This window comes from Ipomoea nil, unplaced genomic scaffold (genome assembly GCF_001879475.1).
Source record: "Ipomoea nil cultivar Tokyo-kokei standard unplaced genomic scaffold, Asagao_1.1 scaffold2942, whole genome shotgun sequence".
NCBI lineage: Eukaryota > Viridiplantae > Streptophyta > Magnoliopsida > Solanales > Convolvulaceae > Ipomoea > Ipomoea nil.
This window is the reverse complement of record NW_017619370.1, coordinates 2,474,901-2,487,404: the sequence shown is the minus strand read 5'-3', so window position 1 is coordinate 2,487,404 and position 12,504 is coordinate 2,474,901. Positions and strand designations below refer to the sequence as shown.

At 38.7% G+C, this 12,504-nt stretch overlaps 1 pseudogene; it reads right to left on the bottom strand.

The window, feature by feature from the left end:
• Positions 1 to 4,474: 4,474 nt before the first annotated feature.
• LOC109162461 lies at positions 4,475 to 11,045 on the bottom strand (annotated as a pseudogene).
• Positions 11,046 to 12,504: the final 1,459 nt, after the last annotated feature.

Sequence of the window (12,504 nt, the reverse complement as noted above, 5' to 3'; positions counted from 1 at the left end):
CATACAACGATCACACCTGAGGGTGAGATCGATTCCCCCCGAAGGACTTATTTTTTATAAGCCGGATTTCAGAAAGAAGCACAATGTTCAAGAACAAGCACAATGTCTCAAAAAGAAGCACAATCCCTCAAGTCAAACAAGCACAATGTGTTGAAGTCAAAGAAGCAAGAAGCGAAAAAAACACAATGTGGCCAAATCAGAAAAGCACGATGTAGCAAATCAAAGAAGCAAGAAGTGCCAAGTCAAACAAGCAAGATCTGATTTTTAGAGCACAATGCGTCTCAAAGGAGCAAGATGTGACAAAGAAGCAATATGATCAGAAAATAGATAAATTCGAAAGAATTTATGTTGGTACATCTCACATGTCACAAGAATCCAAATTGCCTAAAGATATGATCAGAACGGTGGAAAATTTATGAAGGCATGGATAAAAAATCTTATCCTAGAAATAAATTCTATCAGAAGAACTTATTGCAAAGAGACGTTGGAACTTCAAAATGGACAAGGAAAATAATATTTTAGAAACAACTTGAAAATCAAGTTGAAATAAAATATTATCTTGTCAGGCAAGTTGACAATCAAATCAAATTGAAGACCTACCATTGTCAACAATATCAGGCTACAAGATTCAAACTTCAAATATCAAAAATATCCCACTCCAACGGATATATTTGATCATCTATAAAAAGTCCATGAAGACTTGAAGATATAGAGGTGAATACAAAAAATACAAGAGAACACACGGGTGAACAAGTGTAAGTGCTAAATATTCATTGAGATATCTAGAAAAGAGACTTAGTCTAAATAGTCTCAAATTTAGTTGGAGAGAGATACAATTACCTCTGTATTTGTAATTGTAAAAAGAGTATAGCTATGTGCAAAATACTCTAGTGAGTGTAGCTGTGTGCAAAACACTCGTAGTTGCTAAGTGTAGCTGTGTGCAAAACACTTAGTTGGCGTTTGAGTATAGCTGTGTGCGAAATACTCGGAGTTGAGTGTAGCTGTGTGCGAGACACTCGGAGTTGGGCGTAGCTGTGTGCAAGATATCCGGAAGAAGTGCTTGTGTAGCACTTATTCACTATTGTAACTGTGTGTGGAAAATAGTGAATTACTCCTAGACGTGAATGGAGTAAAGTGGACTAGGAAGATTACGGCACTTCCGAACCACTATAAATTGCCTCTCTCATTTACGTACCGCACTTACATAATTCACTTTATTTATTTATCATCCGACTAACCCGTTTACTTTTCACTGTCTATCTTAATCTTTCGGGTTTAATGTGTTTTCACGTATGCATGTAACTCAAACTTTCCATGCTTAACATTTGAATTATTCTAAGCAAGTTTGACATGTTGCATGTAACATTTATCATATGGTTGACGTGACACGAAATCTTATTTATAGTCTTGGATATTATTGTTAAATATTGAGTGCACTATCTCCTTTAAATATTCAAGATATTCATGTCATCCTTACATATCATGTGAGCTTATCTTATATGTGCATGTGATTAAATTTATTGATTGGGCATAACTCTTTACACTTATTTATTCCGTTGTGCAGTTCAAGTTAAACTCTACTCTATTTACTTGTTACTTAGAGTTGAAGTTACCAAAGAGTTATTTAATTGTGAAAAAGCTTAAAAGTCTATTCACCCCCCCCCCCCCCCCTCTAGACTTTTACCACCCTATCGGGACCAACATAACGCTAGCAAAACAAGTAATCACATAAAACCACCAAATTGCCAATCCCCGGCAACGGCGCCAATTTTTGGTGTAGCAAAAAATAGTGACAGTGAGTGTACGGGGAAATGTCGTCCTCAAGGGATTGGGGTTATGGCACGTAGTATATAATCACAAGTAACTAGGCACTAGCACTAGGAAATATACAAGAAGCTAAGCAATCCGTAACAAGTTGTAAAGCTAAGGTAACTAAACAAAATACCAAAAAAACACATATGAACAAGAGATAAATACGAAATAAAGAAATAGGACTCAAGCTATGGGCATTATCTTCTAGATGCTTCAACGACCTACGAGATTAGGGAGAACAAATAACCAAGGAATCAAGCGGGAATGCATGTAGGTATCCTAGTCTAAGGTTACCCATTTCCATCAGCAAATAAACAAGAATTACAGCAAAAAATTACCCCACTCTCATGGTGTATCAAGTAAAAGTTCATCAAGCACACAAGCATCTTAAGCCCCCCAATTCCCCTATTTTCATAGGAGCAATTCGGGTTTATGTAAGGAGTGGCTCAAATCCTTGACCCAATTCTCATTGTAGCCAAGAATTCTCCAAATACATGCTAATGAATGTGTACATTAAACATTAACAAGATATAAACACAAAACATTCACAAACACACGAACCCTAGGTTAGAATTCTTCCCCTTTTTGCAATAATCACAAATTAAAAATCAGGATAGATAATACAAACCTAACTCAAGTCCAAAAACTAACTACTCATGATTAAATAGCATAAAGAACACAAAAGCACAAGTAATAAACATGAATCTTGCAAACGGAAGAGATAAAAAGAATGAGAACTTATGCATTGAAAATGAGAGAACAATCTTGAAATCCAAGCTTCAAATCCAAGATTACAAGCTTCCAAAATGTTATAGAACCTAAATCTAATCTAAAAATATGAAAGGAAGTGAAAGAAACCAACTAGGGTTCGTCTAGGGTCAGAACCATGTAAAAATGAGTGTAAACGGGCTTAAATACGAATAGAGTGTGGTAGGAACGGCCGTGCCAAAAATGCAGTGCACACTGCCTCGGGTTGGCACGGCTATAGGCATGGTCATGCCTACCTGGAAGCAGAATTCCTGTGCAACTGCAATGAATTCTAGGTTATTTTCCACCCCCAAAAACTTTTCATTGGCCCTTATGATCTTTAAAAAAGTTGTATCCCTTCAAGTTAGCTTTCTAATGATACAAGAATCACTTCATTTCGACATTTTTATGCTGAGATATGGTCCAAATACCGAACAACGATCGAGATGAGCAAAATTGCAATGCCTTGATCTTTTGCTCTTCTTTTGTTTTGGATTGCCTAAATGAGTAAGACTATTGAAAACACCACTCTTAGGCTCCCTTGGAAGTGTTACATTCATCTCCTTAGCTTCATATTTGGCTCCCATTGACTCTAAATGTATCCAAAATCATTCACTTCTACTCGTTAAAATAAATGTATGCTCTTTATAACACGTACACCATTGACTGTTAACTCTGTAGGTTACAAATGATCTTGAGTGTTTGTATGAAAGAGAAATAAGAATAAAGAGGTGGTGTGATAAAGCAAGTTTTGTAGCCCAAGGGTTCACACAGAGACCCATAATTGGTTTTAATCAAATATACTCTCCCACGATAGATGACATTAAGTTTCTCTACATAATATCATGGACATGATAATAAATTTAGATATGCAGTTGATGAACGTCAAGACCACATACTTATAGGTCAATAGACGCTAATATTTATTCGAATCGTTTGATTTTTCATCGTCAAATTTTAGTATATGTTTCATAATATTCATATAAATACTTATATAGTTTGATTTTTATTCTTTTTATGTTTATATTCGTAATATATATTTTTCCTTTTTTTTTAACAACAGGTTACTACGAATAGCGAACTACTATTCGCAACAACAATTTGGGGTTGCAAACAATAGCACCTTGTTGTTGTTCGCAGTCTCAAATTGCTATTGCAAATAATATTTCTTTGCGTGATGCCTAGCAATACAAGTATAATTTTTTATAGAGTTAATGAACGATTTGGTCCCTCAATTATTAGCGAACTGTCAATGTAGTCCCTCAATTGCTTATTCATCGATTTGGTCCCCGAAAATAATTATTTTTAGTCGATTTAGTCCCTCAGGCTGTCTTCTGTCGACGGCCGGAGGGACTAAATCGACTAAAAATAATTGTTTTCGGGGACCAAATTGATAAATAAGCAATTGAGGGACTACATTGACAGTTCGCTAATAATTGAGGGACCAAATCGTTGATTAACTCTTTATATATATATATATATATATATATATATATATATATATATATATATATATATATATATATATATATATATATATATATATATATATATATATATATATATATATATATATATATAGGGGTAATCGCACTTTTGGCCCCTCAATTAGTGCCCATTCTGCAATTTCATCCTTAGTTCCCAATTTGAACACATTTGGTCCCTCAATTATTCGACCAATAAGCAGATTTGGTCCTTCTGTCTGTATGGTCGTTTAACACCGTTTAAAGCATGGGTAAAAGTGGAATTTCACATAGCATTGTTTATAATAAGGAGGGGAAATCGCACTTTTGGTCCCTCTAGTGCTCAATCTGCAATGTCATCCTTAGTTCCCAATTTGAACACAATTGGTCCCTCAATTATTTGACCATTAAGCAGATTTGGTCCTTCTGTGACACCATCAGTTTAACTCCGTTTAAATCAGGGGCATAATTAAAATTTCACATGAGTAAGAATTGAAAGTAGTCTAGCTATCAACATAGCTGTGATTTCCTGTGATGATGATCTGGTTAATGCCGTCGCCGATCATCATCAAGTATTTCTTGTTCTTGGCAATGGAGACGTATTCCTCGTACACGTCGAAAATCACGTATACGAGGAAGTAGCCGCCGTCGGACAGAGTGTTGTTGGGAGCAGCGGCAACATCGTCATTAATGATGGTAAAATTTCCACTCCCATATTGACTCACAACCACAATGTCAGTCACCAGAACCTGGTCATCCTCCTAAGTTTGCAGCAGCTTTCTCCGGCTAACTCGCTCGAAAATCGCCTTCGACCGTTCCGACATCTCCAGAGGCAAACGCCCGTTCCGGAACCCAAGCTATTTCTTGGTCGGACGACCAAGCTCCGGCGCCAGCGCCGGCGGCCTTCTTCTTCCTCGACACCCACCCTTTAGTGAACAGAGCTAGAGAAACACTAAACAGCCGCGTGTCGTTCGCCAGCCGGAGCCACGATCCCATTCCTAACTCTCCAAGCCGATGACGTCGCTTGCAGGCTGTCTATACATGTCTGCGTGTTGGTGAGAATGGCGATGAGCAATGTTTGCACGTCGTCGGCTTCCAACACCGGGAGATACCGGGAAGTCCCGTTGACAGTCTTGAAAGAACTGGAGAGATAATCCATGTTTAAACCGGCGAGGAACTCGCAATCTTTGAGAGCTCGAACGGCGGTGGTGGTTAACGATTTGGAATTGCAGCGAAGGTACTTCTGGATCAATGACAGAAACTTGCGCGCAACGGATAAGGATTTGCAGACGGAGAATCGGCCATAGTCGTAGACATTTGAAGAAGAATTGTTGCTGGGGAGAACAATTTGGTAGTAAGATGGGTATGGAGTGGACTTGCAAATGGTGGATGCCGAGACATTTCTCGACGGTGGCATAGCATCTGCAACGGCGAAAATAACAACCGGGCAGAGAAAGGGGAAAAATTAGCTTGTAATATTCAAGGCTATGTGAAATTTCAATTATACCCCTTCATTTAAACGAAGAAAAACTGATGGTCTCACAGAATAACCAAATCTGCTTAATGGTCAAATAATTGAGGGAGCAATTGTGTTCAAATTGGGAACTAAGGATGACATTGCAGATTGGGCACTAATTGAGGGACCAAAAGTGCGATTTTCCCTACTTATTATAAACAATGCTATGTGAAATTCCACTTTTACCCATGCTTTAAACGGTGTTAAACGGCCATACAGACAGAAAGACCAAATCTGCTTAATGGTCGAATAATTGAGGGACCAAATGTGTTCAAATTGGGAACTAAGGATGACATTGCAGAATGGGCACTAATTGAGGGACCAAAAGTGCGATTACCCCTATATATATATATTACTAGTATTGTCCAGTGCGATGCACGGATCCGTATTACAACCATTGTTTTAATACTATAGCAAATAAATCATTAGATAATTAAATTGTAGTTGTTTAGGACAAAAGATATTTAAATATTAAAATTGAGTACAAATAAACAAAAAAAAATGAAATAGGAGGCCATGAAATCGAGCTTCAGTGGAGGCGATGTTGACTCTTTGTGCTTCAATAGATTGAGAAAGTATAAATAAATAGATACTACAATGTAATAGAGTTAACAGTGTTCAGAAAAAAAATTGAGTACAAATAAACAAAAAAAAAATTAAAGTATCAATTAATATACCAAATATTAAAGTCTTGCATAAAATCAAATAATTACAAAATTAATATATAGTACAAAATGTATAATGATGATGATGATGACGCTGATGATGATGATAATAATGTCGGCATTCATCCCCATCTCTGTCTTCACTCTTCAACCCAATAATTCATTTCCAAAAGCTTCACTCTACCTATGTTTCCTACTTTCCATTCCAGTCGTTCGACGACCTCCCCCTTCCCCATGTCGGTCTTCACCCTTGAATCCATCATTTGTTTCCAGAACCTTCACACTAAGCCATTTCAGACACTTCACCAAACCATCATCTACAACCAACTTCTTGTTACACCCATGAGTTTTGGAAGACATGTAACACCCGTGAGTTTTTTTACCAATAACACCAAAAATAGGGAAATGAATAAATTTTATATATTATGCATATTTGTAGAAAACAATAAATCAGTTGTTTTTGTCCTCTACTGTATTCAAATAAAATAAAAGAATTATTCACCATTAACTAAGTTGAATGTCTATGTCAACATAATCTAAAAAGTGCATATACAAATTAGTATTCCGTACATATTAGTAGTTAATAACATCATTGTCTAAAAAAACAAAATATGACTAAAATATATTAAATATATTGTGCACTCCCAATGGAATACATATACGCGATAATTTTATTGTATATATGTACATATAGTCATATAGATAAATGTGTATGTACGTGTGATGAGAACTAATTGTATTGTATTTACTGAACTTGATTACAATGAGATTAGATGATGTGAATATATACAATAGAGAGTCACAGTGTGACAAGGATAAGAAGTTCTAAATAGACTCGGATACATAGAGTCCTAATACTTCCCCTCAAACACAGTGTATACTAGTAACCTGTAGCTTGTCCCTTAGGGAAGAAAATCTAGCTCCAGGCAGAGCTTTGGTGAAGATATCAGCAAGTCGATCCTTTGTGGAGATGAAGTTGACTTGGATATCGCCTGAAGCTACTCGATCACGAACAAAATGATAATCAATCTCCACATGCTTGGTGCGTGCATGAAAGATTGGGTTGACACTCATATATGTAGCCCCTAGATTATCACACCATAATTTTGGAATGGAAATACTCGGAATCTGTATCTCACGCAGTAATGACATAATCCATAGAACCTCAGCACAAATACCTGCAAGAGCTTTGTATTCAGCCTCAGTGGATGACTTGGCAACAGTTCTCTATTTCTTGCAAACCCAAGATATAAGATTACTCCCCAAGAAAATAGCAAAACCACTCGTGCAGTGGATTTTCGATCCTCAGGACAACCAGCCCAATCAGAATCAGAGAAGGCATGAATGTCTCTAGATGAGCACCGCCGTATGCGTAAACCATGATCAACTGTTCCCTTAACATACCTGAGTACCCGTTTGAGCTGCTCCCAGTGTGACATGGTGGGAGCATGCATATGTTGGCATAACTGATTAACTGCAAAGGATAGGTCAGGTCGTGTGACAGTGAGATATTGCAGTGCTCCTGCTAGACTCTTATACTGTGTAGGATCATCATATAGATTTGAATTGAAGGGGACAGTTTTCGAGGTAGAGATAGGTGTAGAAAGGGGTTTGCATTCAGACATTCCAGCCCGTTTTAAAGTATCATTCATATACCGTTGTTGAGATAAAATAATCCCATTGTCACTCTTAAATGTTTCAATATCCAGAAAGAAATTTGGTTCACCAAGATCTTTGATTTTGAATGTAGCAGACAGTTTGGAGAAGAGCTGAGACATAATACCCTGATCACTTCCCATTACAAGAATGTCATCCACGTATACCAATAGATAAACCAAAGCAGAGTCTTTATAGAGTAATAGAACATAGAGACATCTGTCTTGGATGCTTGAAAGCTAACTGATAGTAAGAACGTATGTAGTCAATTAAACCAGGCTCTGGGAGCTTGTTTTAACCCATACAGAGATCTTTTTAACAAACAAACATGATTCGGGAAGTTAGCATCAATATAACCAGGGGGTTGCTTCATATAAACTGTTTCAGCCAGATTACTATTCAGAAAAGCATTATGAACATCTAGCTGTTTGATAGACCACCCAGATGATAAAGCTAGAGATAGAAGGAGTCTTACCGTCGTAGGCTTTACCACTGGACTAAATGTGTCGAAGAAGTCCTGGCATGGAACCTGATTAAAACATTTCGCAACCAGCCTGGCTTTATGCCTTTCAATAGCACCATCAGCCTTTCTCTTCATACGAAAAACCCATTTACAGCCAATAATATTCATACCTGCAATGGGTGGAACTAGAGACTATATGTGGTTATGCAGGAGAGCATTGAATTCTTGGTCTATGTCTTCATGCCACTCAGGATATTTGACAGCTTGAGAGTGACATGTGGGTTCCGTGGGATGCACCTGAGCTGCTAGAGCAAAAAGAGGAGCATCTGCGTTGCTGCGAGTGGCCATAGAGTGAGTACGGACATTGGGCCTGATGGACCACCCACGTGGCCGGCCTCACTGGCGAGCAACGGACTCCACAGGATCACCCGACGAGGCAGCCTGTCCGGGATCCACGACTAGTTCGAATGAAGCTGGTAGCGGCGGTTCTGGTGGCTCATCATTGGACACGGCAGGAATAGGTGTGCTGTGACTGAAAACAGATTCCGCCCAAGGTCCAGAAAACGGAGTAGATAGATCCTGTAAAGAAGTTTTAGTAGCAAAGGGAAAAACTTCTTCATCAAATCTAACATGCCTGCATGTGTAAATCTTATTAGTACGTAAGTACATGCATCTGTACCCCCTAAAGGACTCAGGATAACCTAGGAAGATACATGGAGAAGACCTGTATGACATCTTATGACGATTATATGGTCGAAGATGAGGGTAGCACAAACACCCAAAGACACGAAGAAAAAGATAGGAAGGAGGGGATTTATGTAACAGGAGATGAGGACTGGAGTTATTTAATACAGAAGATGGCATTCTGTTAATTAAATAGACAGCAATCTCACAGGCAAAATCCCAAAATTTTAAAGGAACAAAGGCATGAGCTAGAAGAGCCAGACCAGTTTCAACAATGTGACGATGTTTTCGTTCAACACGACCATTCTGTTCATGTGTATAGGCACAGGATTGTCTAAGTTGAATTCCTAATTGAACAAACGAAGAATGCAACTTTTTGTACTCAGCACCTAAATCAGACTGAATGGCCTTTATTTTCCAATTAAAGGACCGTTCAACAAGAGTACGAAATTTATCAAATATGACATAAAGATCAGACTTTAATTTCATAGGGAAAAACCATGTATAACGGGAATAGTCATCCACAAAGATCACAAAGTAACGGAAGCCAGAAGTAGATAAAGTGGGCGCAGGACCCCAAATGTCTGTGTAAATAAGATCTAGTACATGAGAACTAGAGGAAGCAACACGAGGGAGGGGAAAACGGACAGATTTGCCTAATTGACACGCATTGCATAAAGAATTATGGCAACGAATATATCACGAGATCCACTAACTAAACAAGATCGAAGTATATGGCCAAGAACACGGTTATGAGGATGACCCAGACGATTGTGCCAAGTGGAAGTCGAGGCACGAGCGGAAAGAAACGCTGACGGAGATGAACTAGGTAATGGAAGTGTGTATAGTCCCCCCGAACTATTGCCCCAAAGAAGTATTTCCTTGGTATTGATATCCTTCACAACAACAACAAAAAAAAAAAAAAAAAAAAAAAAAAAAAAAAAAGAGGGGTGAAACTCAAAAAAGACTTTATTATCGGATGCAAACTTCTGAACAGATAATAAAGAATTAGACAAACGTGGAACGTGAAGTATATCAGACAATGTGAATGATCTAGAAGGGGTATTAAAAGAGGCATGACCAACATGACTAATAGATAAACCCGTACCGTCACCGACACGCAAGGTATCATTGCCAACATATTCTTCTGAGGTGGTCAAAGCAGCGATGTCCGGAGTAACATGATTAGTTGCCCCTGTATCAGGGATCCATGTCTCAGGAGTACCAACATCTGAATTATCTTGATATGTTAGATTGGCCTGAGGTGGGGAATCATACCGGTTATAGCATACATGAGCCTCATGACAAGTCCGCCTACATATCTGACACTGAACCTGATTGCCACCACTATTGCGTCTGCGACCGCGGCCACCACGCCCATGGACACCTTGATGTCTACCACCACCACCACGATTGGACCCGCCATTGCCACCGCCTGCTCGTTGACCGCCGCCACGGTTCTGACCTTCGCGACCTGATCGGTCGACACCGCGCTGAATAGCAAGAGCCGCCGGAGCACCGCCGTAATCACGGCTGGCGATAAATTCCTGGGCGCTGAGAAAGTCCGCCAACTCCAGGAGCGTGACTGGATGCCCACGGATGGCGAGAGACGCGGTGAGGGCACGAAATTCTGGTCTCAAGCCTCAAAAAATAAAGAGATTCTGATTGTCGAGGCAGACGACGCGGCCGGCGAGGGTGAGCTCTTCAACAATCACCTGAGCTCGCCCGATGTAATCTACAACCTACGAATCACCCTGGTCCAGTCCCTGCAACTGGCCTAGAAGGTTTAACGGGCAGGCGCGGGAGGAAGACGACAACGTCTGAACAATGGCCTCCCAAAGGGCACGACTCGTGCGATGTCCGACAACTATTGGCATGACTTCGTCGGAGAGGGAGGAGACAAGCATGGACAACAATGCTTGATCTTGACGCATCCAAACGGCATAGGCAGGGTTTGGCCGTGGCATTGCGTCGGCGTTGTCAGCGTCGGCAGCAAGGAAGACTGCCGGTGACGGTTTTGTACCATCAACAAACCCCATTAGGTCATGCCCGTGAAGAAACGGGACGACTTGCGTATGCCAGAACAAATAATTCTTGTAGGTTAACTTGGTACTGATGAAGTGATGTGCGGTGGATAGCAACACAATCGACGAAGAACTTGACGACATAGCAGCATCAGACACGGTCCGTTAGGAGGAATTAACAGATCCGTCAGCCATAGGGACGAGAGAAACCCTAGCTTTCTGATACCAGATGAGAACTAATTGTATTGTACTTACTGAACTTGATTACAATGAGATCAGATGATGTGAATATATACAATAGAGAGTCACAGTGTGACAAGGATAAGAAGTTCTAAACAGACTCGGATACATATAGTCCTAATACGTATAACAGAAACATTACATATTACTAATATATATATATATATATATATATATATATATATATATATATATATATAGGAAAAGGTTCAAATGCGGGGGGGTCTTCCAATGCGGCGAAATTTCAGAATACACCAACAGTGTTAACAATATGCACCAATAGTGTAAGGAAAACACACCACAGTGAAATGCAATAAAACATCAAAAAATACACAACAGACCCAAAAAAAAATACACCATATAACTCACCACCCCAAATGGTGTATTTCCGAACACTGTATGGTGTTTTTACTCACACCAAATGGTGTGTTTTTGGTGATGCGCACCTAATTTGTCTCTATTTTTTGTGGTGCATTTTCCTACGTTGATGGTGTATATTTGTTGAACTATTGGTGATGCCGCACCGCCGCATCTTAAGACACCGTCGCACCTGAACTCGCCTATATATATATATATATATATATATATATATATATATATATATATATATATATATATATATATATATATATATATATATATATATATATATATATATATATATATATGTATATATGTATATATATATATATATATATATATATATATATATATATATTAAAAAAAAAAAAAAAGCTCTAGAAGCTTATCTTCATCATCTAAGCTACACAACCTCACTCCCCATTTCGAAACTCTCTCTCTGTTACCATCTCTGCTCATATTGCTTACCCACTCTCTAAAACATAAAAAATATGGAAAGCATACTCAACAAAATAGAAGATATAAGTGAAAATGAAGCAGGGTATGTATTTCTTGTTCCTGTTGAGATTAAAAAGAACAAGAAAAATAATAATGGCTGAAAGTAAAGAAGACAATATTTACGTGGTTCGACAATGTGCCTACATCCACGGGAGTAAAAGTATTCTCTTATTATTTGTGATGGTGATAGTGGTGACACAACCCTATAGGGATACAACTAATATATTTATAGGCATCTAATCCCTGTACAATGGGTCTACCCGTTTCACTCATACTCCTAGTATGAGACAAACTCATATTCCTAATCCCTATATGAGACAAACTCAACAATCTCCACCTTGGCGAATATGCTCTTTAGGAGAAAAGATAACTTAAC